This window comes from Typopeltis vanoorti, chromosome 9, assembly GCF_054136105.1.
Source record: "Typopeltis vanoorti isolate ZY-2024b chromosome 9, IOZ_Tvanoo_1.0, whole genome shotgun sequence".
In the NCBI taxonomy this organism is placed as follows: Eukaryota; Metazoa; Arthropoda; class Arachnida; order Uropygi; family Thelyphonidae; genus Typopeltis; species Typopeltis vanoorti.
Window position 1 is genome coordinate 11,997,816 of NC_143557.1, and position 13,764 is coordinate 12,011,579.

Sequence of the window (13,764 nt, forward strand, 5' to 3'; positions counted from 1 at the left end):
ATGGGGTTGTGGTATCCCGAAAGAGAAAAGTCACATGCTGCAGGGATCAGTTTTGGAGGCTTTTATTGTTCAATTTTTATGTTAATGATATCGGGACGGGTTTAACTAGTGTTATGCAGCTGCTTGCAGATGATCAAAATTAGACAGAGCAATGCAGAGTCAAGCGGATGTTATGGCCTTACAAGAGGAAATGAACAGATTGCATGAATGGAAAGGAAAGTGGAACTATCAGTTCAATGTTGCAAAGTGTAATGTTCTGAGATTTGGTAAGCAACAATGGGATGCAAAGTATACACCTGCTGGGGAAACTTTAAAATAAGTAGAGGAAATGAGAGATCTAGGAGTATTGGTGGACAAAGATTTGAAATTCAGGGGCCACATTGCACAAGCTGTGAAGACATCGCATTGCATAATGGCAATGATGTGGAGGACCCCAACATGCAGAAAAAATAGGTTATGCACATTTGGTCACCAGGTTTTCATGGTGACATGCATATGTTGAAAAGGATCCAGAAAAGATTCAAAAAGGTGGTCAGTGGTCTTTGGAATATGGAATACGAGGACAGATTGAGAGAATGTAAATTGCACAGCCTCGTGAATAGGAGGAAGAGGAAGGATATAACTGAGACATAAGCTAGTCAGGGGTTAGTATTAGGTTGCCATGGAAGAGATTTTTCATAGAATGGGGGAGGGGGTAGAACAAGAGGCCATCACTGGAACTGTATAAGGAGGGTGTGAGCAGAGGAGTGAGGAGTAGGTTCTTTGCATGGAGAGTAGTTGGTGAGCAGAATGCATTACCTGAGTGTGCCTTGAATGTAGACACATTGAATCAGTTTAAAGTACATTTTGACAAGCATTGTGTGCAAAAATGTGTACTTTTCACGACAAGTCTCCAAATCCATAGAGGTCAGGTGTTAATAATAAAAGAAGACATTAGTGCATAAAGGCTAGTTAAGAAGTATTTGTTTGGTGATGGCAAATTACATATCATCATCATTATCAATTTCCTGATTTGTACCCCCAAGGGGTGCTCAGGTTACTATGACAGCACTACATGATTTAGTTAACATTATTATTAATCTGCTATCAACAAATTTCCTCCAAATCAATCTATTTAATTACTTGTGAGCACGCCAATATTGTCATATTTAACATTTTGTGCTTCTTAGGAACTTCTGACTGAATTAATCCACCTACAACTTGCTCTGGGTCTCTTTCCTGATATTTAGCCTCAAACACCACATGTTTTGCTAACCTTTCCTCATCCATTCTATTTAAGTGGCCATACCACCTTAGATGAGCTCTGCTGACACATTCATGAATGCTAAAAATGTCGTTCCTTTCTAATATCTTCATTTTTAATATGACTCTGCTATTGGTTCACTCTAATTTTTCTCAGAACCCTAATATCTGTTGTCTCTAGTCTTTGATCAAGTGCTTTATTTCTAATACAACTCTCAGATCCATAACTTAAAACTAGTTTGATCATATCTTGTATACTGTTAGTTTGGTGTTTTGCTAATTTCTATCTTATTCCATATAAATTTATTTAGTTGACTTCCTATCATACCAACTCTGTTAATTCTGTTGTCTATTTCCATATTTAATTTACCATCTTTACTAAAAAACTGTGCCTGAAAAGCTGAAATATTTCACTTGTTCTACAGGATCTCCATTCAGAATGTAGCTGAAGTTTTCTATGCTCCTGCCTATTTTCATAGTTGTTTTTTTTTTATTGCTGATGTTCATGCCAAATCTGTTACAGCCGTTATTCAATTTAGTTAGCGAATCCTGGAGACTTGCACTAGATGTGTTTAAGAGTACATCATCTACATAAAGCAATTTGACAGCCCCAATTCTAATATCAGGCTTGATGCCACTTTCTTTAATAATGTGATCCATATAGAGAATGAATAGGAGTGGAGATAATGTGCATCCTTGTCTTACCCCTGATTTTACATCAAACCATCTTCCCGTATTTCTTTCAATCCTAACTGCTCACTGAAAACTTAAATATAGACTAAAATGTTTCATTCACCCCGTGTAATTGTAGTGTTTTGAAAATTTTTCTCTGGGCACCTTGTCGTAAGCCTTTTCCATACAAAACTTAAGTAGAGATCCTTGTCATATTCCCACAATTTCTAAGCTATTTGTCTTAAAGTGAAACTCCTGACAACCTCTATTTTGCCTGAACCCAGCTTGTTCTTCTCCAAGTTCCTCTTTCACAATTGTTCTCAACATCTTTTCAAGTATGCTTGCATAAATATTACCTGGAACAGTCAGAAGAAAAATTCCTCTGTAATTTTCACACTGTTTTATTCTCGTTTATGTAGATGGGTACTATGAGAGCTCTAATCCAATCATTGGAAATTCAACATTCTGACCAGGCCCTCTGAATTATGCAGTGTAGCTACTGCAAAACTTTTATACCTCCATATGTCAGCATTTCTGGTCGAATATTATCTACTCCAGCTTCCTTTCCATATTTCAAGTTTTTAATGGCTTTTTCTACCTCAAGTGTTGATATGTACTCATTTTTTTTCTTTTTTGCATTCCTCATGAAAATTTTTTAGTATGTTTCTGTCCCTGGTTGGTTTGTTTAACAGTCTTTCAAAGACTACACATTATATTTTATATATATTATAGCCTGGTTGGCCGAGTGGATAGTGTATCTGCTCTCCAGCCAAAAGGCTGCAGTTTCGAATTCTGCCGTGGGCATGGATGTTTGTGATTGTCTGTGAAAATACTAGTGGTGGTGAACAGCAGGTGGCATTGGTGTAGATGATGCAGTTCGCTGTAGTTGGTATATTAAGTAGTGGAGGCGGTGCCGAGTTGCTGAGTAGGTGCCCTCCCTCGAATAGTCTTTGGACTCCCTGGAGGAGTCATGTAATAATTATATATATGTTACCGCTAAAGTGCGGAAATCAGTTATTCTGCAGATTATCTAGGTATTGTGCAGATTAACTACGGTGATCCGTTAATGTGCGGAAAATTGTTTCATTTCTCAAATTACCTAGGTAATCTGCAAATTACCTACTAGGCACTCGTTAAAGTGAAAATAAGATCTTTGCTGGAACAACAGCAACGTTTCTGTATGTTTAAATTAAGATAATGTTATTTATTTATTTTTTGATATCTAAAGAATCAAGTTAATACAATCAAACAATCAACAAATTAGTTGATAGAATCAATCATCAATCAATTAATATAATACAAGGAAACAAACGGTTTAAAATATTATTACAATTAAGAAAAAAAACATATGATAAAATTATGTTTACTTATTAAAAAACCAAACTAAAAGTGGAGGGAGAGGGGGGGGGAAGGAGTAGGGAAAGGAAATGAGAGAAACAAACTTTTGAACTTTAACGATACGGAAGCCGTTAATGTGCACATTACCTAGGTAAAATGCGGAAAACTCTCGATTCTGCACGTTAACGGAGCAAATCAGTTAATCTGCAGATTAGCTAGGTAATGTGCACATTAACGGTTTTCGCACTTTAGCGGTAACATATACACATCAAGTGAGAAAAATATTTGAAGTAAAATGGATGACTAGAGAAATCAAACAGGAACTGCAGATGAAAATGAAATTGTGGAAAAGCATACATAGGTTGAAAACATTTACCTCAGGAATATATGGCTCAAGTTGTAAAGTAATTCATACCATAAGAAAGAATAATATATGAGAGAGAAACATAACTTGATGATTCAAAAGAAATCCTAACACTTCTTCCATTATATGTCTGGTAAAAGTAATGACTGAGATGAATAACTTTGCTAGATGGAGACCTATCTATCCTATCCTTCTCATCCGTCTAGGATGGGTTGAGTCCCCTCCTAAAAAGGGGTTACTAACGTACTAATGCAGCCAGTTCACCACTCCTCTGCTGCATCCCCTAAGGCAGCGCTTCCCAAACTGTAGGCTGCGGCCCCCCTTAGGGGCTGTTGGTTTTGTTGAGGGGGGCCTTGAAATAATGAAAACAAATTTAAAATCTTTTAAAGGCTAAGTAGATTTTTTTTTTATCTTAAAAGAAACGTATTTAATTTTTATTATTTATTATTTCTTTTTTATATTTTAATGAAAAAAAATCACACATTGGTGTGGGTTCATAAATTTTGCTTCCTACGTATTTTGGCGCTTAATGAATATTAGTAAATATATGCTTATTAATATAAGTTTCAATTCAAAGCAGAAATCAAAGAATTGCATTTACAAATATTTCACCTGATTCGTGTAGCAGTATTGAAATACATCCATCACATTAAATTGTTATTAAACTTCTTTTATGTTTTTAATTCTTGCTGTATTACTAATCATTTTACATTTCATGTGCTTGTACTGCAAATGTACAATAACAATATATCTATCTATATAAAAATATGAGATAATGTGCTATGTCAAATGTGTATGTAAGATGCTAAAAATGTAATATTTGCATTTGATTTTTGCAATATTCGCTGTGTATGTTTTGTATTGAATATAAATACAATAAATATTATAATAATATATGTCTATATTATGATTTTTTTTCAAGGGGGACCGTGAAATATTTTAATTTTTCCAAAGGGGACCCTGACATCCAGAAGTTTGGGAAGCACTGCCCTAAGGGTGATATTCACGACTGTATCTGTGTGTTCATGGGAGACCAAGTGACCAATACAGATGACATAGCAGTTTATTAATCTTGTTAGGTTATTTTATCCTGATTAAGTAGATTTATGTATCTCCACGATGATTCCCTGACTCCGTGGAGGTCAGATGTTAATAATAATAATTCTAGAGGAGCAAATTTGAAGGATCAGAAGTGAATGAAGAAGATATATTTGGAATAAGCACTTTAGATGTGTATAAGGCAGTAAAACTAGATGAAATTTTGCCATTTGTTTTAAAGTGAATGAATGAACTAAAAAAATGACAATGCTTATAATCTGGCTGTTCCCTATGTACCATAACATAGGGAAAGTGAATAGTGAATGAAGGCATTAGACTATAGAACAGTTTGTATTTCTTCCACAGTTATTAAGATTTGGGGGGGGGGGGATTCATAAGAGAAAGTATACAGAATTGAGTAGTAAAAGTCATATTACTAATGAAGATCAGCATAGATTTGCTATGGGAAATGGGGGGGTTGCTGTTTCAGTAATCTAATTACCTTTTACAATAAAGGCAAAAAAAGAGAGGGTGACAAGGGGGAAAGGCATATTATTATTATTTCACAGCATCTCCATGGAGTATGGAGACTCATCATTTGAAAGACCCAAATTAACCATCATACAAATCCTATCATACCTCTTCTTGAATCCATTCACCATCAGGCAATTTGCAACTAATTTTTGCAATCCAATCCATTCACCCACCACTCTCCATACAAAAAATATGGTCTGCACACATCTACTAACCACAATTTTACACAACTTCCATGGATGACCCCTAGTTCTCTGACTATTTGTCACATATTGAAAATTTTCACTTGAATCAATTTTAGAAAACCCCTTTAATATTTTAAAAGTTTCTATCATGTCCCCAATTTTCCACATATCAACTAAACTTTCTAACCCACAAACCTTCAAACTATCCTTGTCGGGAGTATACCACAAACCTGTCACCATCTTGGTCACTCATCTCTGAATCCCCTCTACCACCTGCTGGTCCTAAGAAACACAGTAGTCAAGATGTGGCCAAATCGTAGCCTTATAAAGGGGGATAATAACTTCCCTATCTTTACTTGGTAGAGCATTTTTCAACATCCAAGTAATCCTTTAAGCTATTTTACCAACTTTTGCAATATGCCCTCTGAACTTCAATTCTTTGCCATCATTATCCCCAAGTCCCTAGTCTCATCAGTTTCCTGCAATCCAATACCATCAATATGTAACACCATATGCAACCTTACATTTTCCAACATTAAATTGACAATCATTACCCTTTGATCACAATGTCAATTTATTTAAATCATCCTGCAGGATATCTACATCACCTATATCAACTATTGCTCTCCCCAGTTTTGCATCATCAAACAACTGAATATCCCCTCTTAAATATTTTTCGATGTCATTGATAAACAAATTAATGATTAGTGGCCCTATTACCGAACCCTTAAGTATCCACTAGTCACCATTGTTGTGTCGGAATAAAATGATGAGTCATCCTTTTTCCCACCCAACACTAAGTTACCTCATAAGGAGAGTATAAGGACATGCTTATGCCTCCGGACAGAGAATGTGCCATTTAACAATCCAAGAACATGTAAATATCCAAATATGTGAGCTCTAGACAATGTTAAAATAGCCCATGAATTAAGTAGAAATTAGTTGTAAGTGAATTAAAATATAAAATTATGTATAAATTGCCAAGTAAATGTGTATAAGCTAAAGCAAACTTTAAGCCATGTAAAAGCAGTTCGTAGCCACGCCGTCCAATCGGCAGCCGCTGTATGCATGACGACACCACCGCGTGAGGGAGCTGTTTTGGAGTATAAAGGTTTCGGTGGGAATTCGAATCGCTCTCTTATCTCCGGGTTTCGTCGGCACCTAGTCCTGTCGGAGAGTTGTGTAGAGCTTGCTACACACGTGTAGCAAGAATCCCCCCTTGTTATGTGTGCTATGTGGGCCAAGGCTGCAACTACAATGTATTCAGATCCATAAGAAGAAAGAGCCACTGATGAAATCAACGTCAGTGTTCAAATTTGTGTATGAGTGTTTTTCGGTTCATATGGAAACAAAGGAATAGCAAGACCGCCATCAGTGAAGGTACAGTAAGCCGACCAAAGTATCCAGTTCAAGGCAACAACGGTAAACAGAAGATTTTCTTATGTTAAATGTTAAGTTAAAGTAACCGAAGAGTAGGGAAACAGAAGTTAAGGAAGCATGCTATTTCTGTGTAGCGTTATAGGAACAGTCTGCGATTTGGACACTTTTGTCTACAGTTGAGAAGGAAGCATATTAGGCTCCAGTCGAACAGGAGACCGAGGTCCGAACTGGTGTGTGATTTAAGAACAGTAATGTTATATGGTCAGAACGTAACTAATTGTTAACTAAAATTTTGGAAGGGGGGGGGGGGTAAGTAAGAATAAGAAGTATGATCCTAGAGAAGTTCATGTCAGAAGTATTGAGTTGGCTTGTGTATATATGCAATATTACATGTGTGATAATATTAGGTAACTTAGTTATAAGAGTCTGAGAATAGATGTACGTTTAGAAGTGAGGAATTTATGTCAAAGTAAGGGACTATAGAAGTTTTGTATGTGATTAAGTAAAGGGAACCCAGACTCTTTTAAGATTAAGGATTTGATTAACATGTATACTTGTCTTTGTGCAATAATAAATGCGTTTCTTTAAATATAATCAAATTAGTTTGTCATCCCTTCTGCGGATTTGAGCTACCGTTTGGAAAATTTCGTACCGTGCATTTAAGGGGAAACCATTAGCGATAGAAGAATTGGGACCATGACTGCTTACTTCTTGATCCCTACATTTCCTTTAAGTATTCTTGGATGACATATCAGAATTTAGTTGCCAGCTGGCGCAGTCTTTAATTAATTTAAATTCGTCGGCAAACGAATATCTGATATTAAGTGATAACAAAAATTTATGTTAACTGTAAGGCTAAAGAAAAGACTGTTAGAGATATAACGATAAGGCAGTCACATAGTCACAGTCACACACACAGACCACATAAAAGAAAGATAAAACATCATCATTCTCCTAGATTCCACTCCACTATATACTACTGCCTGGTGTAGTATATGGTGGAGTGTGTCTGTCAGCCACCCTGCTATCCATGCTACTATCCTCATATTCATTCCCATTTGCTCCAGTTTTTGTAATAGTTTTCCATGTGGTATTCTGCCAAATGCCTTGGCAAAGTCCAGAAGTATCACAGCGTGGCCATTGTCTCTATCCAACTCTGTTGTCAATTTATTATAAAACGTGAATATGCTGCTAAGACAGAACCTACCCTTTACAAAGCCATGCTGCCCACTATAGAGTATCGCATCCCTATCCACCCACTGTTGTATTTTACCTTTCACTAACTTTTCCAATACTTTAACAACCCTATATATTCATTGTTCTGCAATTAATTCTTCTGTCTTGGAACCACCTTTATACAATGGTTAGTATCTTATCCTCTTTCACTCCCTTGGAACCCTTCCAGAGCTGAGACTTAGATTGAACAACTTTGTTAGCAGCAATGCCAATTCTCTTGCACATTCACATAGTACACGGGCTGATGTGCAATCCAGTCCCAATGCTCTGTTCAGAGTCTTAATTTTTAATATGCCAAACACCTGGCCTTCTATTTTGATATGTATCTCTGTAACATCAACAACTGTAAAATCACCACCTTTGCAAAATGATCACTCAGCAACTCAACTATTCCTTTTGGTTCAGTAACCTCCCTACCATGAGCATTGTTTAAAATCATCCTACCATAGTAATTTTTTCTCTTACTTGCTTCATATCATGGTAGGGAGGATTAGAAATTTAGAATTAGCTAAACAGGACAAAGTAAACCCAAAAGGTTTCTTTGGCCTGTTTAGCTAATTCTCTTTCATAATCTGATTTGGGCTTTCTTGCCATACTAGTCATTCTTCTTGCTTGCACTTTGTACTGCTCATGAGTATGCTGATCACTTTTTTCTCTATATTCCCTCCACAATGTTTTCTTTTTTTGCAGATCATGCTTTATATCCCTACTCATCCACTTAATTCCAACTTGGTTTATCCTCCTGACTTTGCATATGCAGTCTGATAACAGTACCAGACTGCTATACCATCACTTTTCTGAATTTTACTAAAGAATCTGACAAAGTGCCACATGAAACGTTGATATTAAGCTTGCAACATACAGGTTTGGATATCAAGTTAGTAGATTGGTTTGGGATATATGACATATATCCCAAATGACAGATGACATATGACAGATATCAGAGCTGTGTATTGGGAGAAGTATTCCAGCACATTACTGTTCACCCATTATGTCAATGATATTGTCCAAAAGATTGAACAACTGGACTACAAGCAGATATTCAATTATTTGCAGATGATGTAAAGCTGGGGAGGGTTATTAGTAATAGTGCAAATGTTATGGTTCTTCTGGAGGATTTCAGTTAGCTGGAAGTATAGATGAATAAATCAGTTTCAGTTTAATATAAGTGTAAGGTTTAGAAATATGAGATCCATGATGGGAAGTTGTATTCTTTCCTGAAGAAACTACACTGGAGGAAATGAAAGAGCAAATGATCAGGGTGCATAGAAATCTGTAATTCTGTGAATATTGCTAAGGTGATGACAACAATTCAGAAAACTTCTACATTTCCAAGAAGAATGACCACCACTAAAAATGAGACAGTAGTAATTCCAATGTATATCTGATCAGTCAAATGCAGGATTACTGTGTTCAGACATCATCAGAATTTGAAGGTATAAAGAAATTTGAGAGGAGACAAAGTCATCTTACATGAAACAACATTCAGATTGTAGAATATTGTTTATAAGGACATAACGAGAGCATGTAATCTGCAGACGTTGGTAATTGAAAGATGAAGGCATGATATGATTGAGACATTTAAGCTGATATGAGGTATTTTTTATTATTATTATTATTATTATTTCGGGCGACTCCAGGAGTCCTTAGAATCATCAATTTCCTGAACGGACATTGTGGGATTTTTCATATGGCAGACGGGGAATGGATTAAAGTCTATTTCTGAAAACTGTTCACACAGCAATCATAAAGCAAGTATTAGCTACTCTGCCAAGTGACAAGAGCATGGAATGTATTACCTAAAGGTGTGGTGGGAGTGCAGACAATAAATAAGTTTAAGGTGTAGTGACTGACTGATGAATAAAAGCAGACATCCCATAATCACTCTAAAAAACATGTAAGGAAACCATTTGGTTTTCTCTTACATGTGTAAAGCTGTTAATTTCATTTTTTTAAAATTAGTGGCTGGCTTCTCAGATCATTCCTTTCAACTACTAATTATTAAAACCATATCGATGTGATAAGTTTCTCTAACAGAACAAAGATACTGCACATATGTTTCTTATCAGTTTGGCTAGATATTAATGAACAATTATTTAAGGGTTCTGGAGGCATCCTGGGAATGGAAGAAAGCAACATGTCACTAGCCAAACCAACAGAATTGAACTATCTGAATCAGCAACAAGTTTTAATATTTTAACCCGTATTACTAATATTTGATAAAGCATTATTAACAGCACAATTTCTTAAAACTGTCTACAAAAAGACTATTTGCAACAGAGTTAATTTTTCTAATGAGTTCTGGTCCCCAATTTAAAGAGGTTCCTAAAATTAAAATATTCGTTATTATATAGCAATCATTATACTATTCTATATGGAAGAAAGCAAGATACATTCTATATGGAAGAAAGCAACATGTCACTAGCCAAACCAATAGAATTGAACTATCTGAATCAGCAATAAGTTTTAATATTTTAACCCGTATTACTAATATTTGATAAAGCATTATTAACAGCACAATTTCTTAAAACTGTCTACAAAAAGACTATTTGCAACAGAGTTAATTTTTCTAATGAGTTCTGGTCCCCAATTTAAAGAGGTTCCTAAAATGAAAATATTCGTTATTATATAGCAATCATTTTATTTGTAGTAGAGTTTCCAAAGAGCATTGTTTTCTCCGTGCCAACCCAATTTCAGGATATAGCTTATTCACGGCGAAATCACACAAGTGCGCATTTCATCTGTTAGTGTCATCAACTTTATAAGCATAACATATAAAGCTCATTATATCCAGAGGAAACTTTCGGGAAAGTTTACATTAGTAACACCTTGGTCCATTACGGATCTATGGGTCTGAGAATTCAGAATAATCGTTCGGTTAAAGCTCAGAACATATCTCTAAATATCTTGGGTATACTAAGGCCCAATAATATAAATATAGGGAAACATTAGAAGAGTTGCAAAAACACAGTTCCCTATCCTAACATATCCAGCAAGTTAAAACAAATGATTGACAGATGCTAGTAAACACTGCGAAGTAAAATTCTATATTATTGCCATTCACATATGGGCCTCCCGCGAAGAGTCTGTTGACTCCATGGGCGTTACCAAATAATAATAATAATTTTTTCAAGAGAGCCAAGTTTAAAAACATAAATTTTCTCCCTTTGATAATGAAGAAACCCTCGCACCCAATAAATCTCATCCCTATCATTCTCATGTCTACTTTTCGAAAGGATGCCAGATCGATATTAAACACCCAAACAACATTACTCGTTTTTATTTTTTTAAATATACAACAGTTATACACTTACTACAAAATTAAAACACAAAGATGTTAATGTGAGTAACACTAAATCACCTCTTTTCTTTATTTAAAGTCCTTTAAATTGCAACATTCGCAATATCGCAAAAGACGATAACCTGCAACACAGCTGAAACATTTTGGCACGCCCATTTGGCAACACAGATAACGAAACATACAATGAAACAAAACTCTTCGTTCTGTATATCAATAAAATAAACTTAATAAATGCCTATCTAAATACGAAGCCGAAATAACATCCACACAGCTGTTTGATTCAAACTGCAACAGGAATGCCAGTGACATCAATTTAATGAAATAAAGGCCAAACTGAAACGTGTAATATAACATAAGTGTTAAGCAGTCCTTAATTACCAAGAGAAAAAGCAATACAGCACAATTATAATCTTTCAGTATCAACGAATTAGAAGAGTTACAATTTCTTTGATAGCAAGGAGAGAAATTGCACCTCGCATCGTATTCAACTTATCGGCAGAAATAACGAAAGTAAAGCTATTGACAAGACCTGCATTATGCTAATAACTTCGGTAGACAATTTTAAGACTGCTTATCTTAAAATCATAAATAACGCAATTATTCTTGAGACATCATCAAATGAATGCTGAAAAAATTAAAAGAAAATTATATACGCTCGAAATATACGGCAGATTTACACAATAAAGCCGGCAGACATTTAGAAAATTTCTATTGCTTATATATGTATGCACGCGCGCACGCACACACATTAACAAATTTAAGTGGCATGTTATAAAATAAGACATCAAAATAAGCAACTCACTAATGTCTTTTATTTCCAAAGGAAGTAAGCGAGGTTTCTTTAGCTCTTCCTTGAAATAGAGGGGCGGCTAGGCTCCATCCTTCAGCCTTTACTGAGAGTGAACTCAAGCCCTTAATGTACCAAAACTTTCAATAGAGAAATAAAGAGAGAAAGGGAGAATTCGACAGACAACTGCCGTTATTTCGCGCTCATAACCTGTAACACTCATGTTGTTATCGACAACAGTTCTAAGGTCAATTTTTGAGATGTAGGGTTTGGTAAAACCAAAGTTTCCATGCTGATATCACTAGAAAATGATATCAAAAAGGACTTCACTAAAAAAGGTGTTTTCTTGACTGGACTGTAAAAAAAAGGAGGATGGTACTGGCAATAAAGAGCTTTAGAGGTTCCATGTAGGGTTGCCACCTATCCCGAATTAGGTGGGACATCCCGAATTTTAAGAAAATTTTCAGCGTCCCGAATTACACCTAAGCGGGACAACTTATATATTTAAAATACAAATATTATTAAATCGCTAATACCGGTGCCAATGTATTCAATCTTTTAATTTTTATAAGGTTAGAATTACATATTCAACTTTGGCTTTTTCATTTTATACATTTAGAGGAGAGGAAGACTCTCATATTCGATAAGTGTGTCCCTTTTTGGACTTATCAAAAGGTTGCAACCCTAGTTCCATGAGCTACAAGAAGAATATATTTGCACATGCATACATACATATATAACATATATACATCTTCAAGGCCCACCTTTCCTAATTGGGTTATGGGGGCAGCAGCTACAAGAGGAACTTCCAATGGTCATGATCCTCCACTACCAAGCTCGGGTGTTCTGGTGGGATTTCCAAACGTGTCCACCCAAGTTTTGGATATAATCTATCCAGCGAGTCCTTGGACTTCCACATGGCCTCCCGCCCTCTGGATTGGCAAAGAGGGCCTGCTGAGGGAGCCTCTCTTGTGGCATTCTGACCAGGTGCCAGTACCAATGTAACTGTGAACTCTCAACACGGAGGAGCAGCGGTTGAGTATTGAGGGTTTCCAGAATTGCAGAGCTTCTGACTCTATCGAGTCTTGCAGCCCTGCAAACCCCTCGAAGGAACCTCATTTCAGCTGCTTTGATTTGTGTCCACATTCTTTTGGTCATTACCCAACTCTCATGACCATAGGTGAGGATGGGGACTTAGACTATATTGAAGACAGCCAGCTTTGCCTTCTGGCTTAAATAATAAATATATATATACACTCCTGGTTCCTTTATTTAATAAAGAGAGGTAGAGGAGGCCATTTAAACTATGTTTTGGAAATGGGTGATCGCCAACTGCTACCAGTAGGCAGTCACAGTTGGCCCAGAATTATCAATGATTTTAATGAGCATCCGGGTATTGGAATAAGGCAGCCACTGCTGCCATGTCATGGTCCATAACCTGGAGGAGGAAATATCTCCTCCACAATAATCAAGAAACAACCCTATACCAATTTATATGTTTCGATCATATTCTTTATCCTCCATTCACTGGGCTCTGCAATTCACATTCGCTTAATCTCTCCTCAGATCAAACATTAACCGTCTAAACGTTCTCTGGATCCTATCCAATACATCCTCATTCTCTTGAAAACCAGACGACCAAATCTATGCACAGCAGTTCATATGTGGCCTTATCAAAGACTAATAC

General features: G+C 36.2%; 1 protein-coding gene across 3 annotated transcripts in view; it reads right to left on the reverse strand.

Annotated features, from left to right (window-relative positions):
* The window catches only part of LOC150102886 (MICAL-like protein 2), a 183,899-nt gene extending 172,132 nt beyond the window's left edge, over positions 1–11,767 (reverse strand). Inside the window, exon 1 of one of the 3 annotated variants that reach the window (XM_090397859.1) lies at positions 11,669–11,767. The gene's annotated coding sequence lies outside the window, so the exon portion shown is untranslated. Of the gene's footprint in view, positions 1–11,350 lie in introns of all 3 variants that reach the window. The other 2 variants (XM_090397857.1, XM_090397858.1) reach the window with 2 other exon arrangements.
* Positions 11,768–13,764: the final 1,997 nt, after the last annotated feature.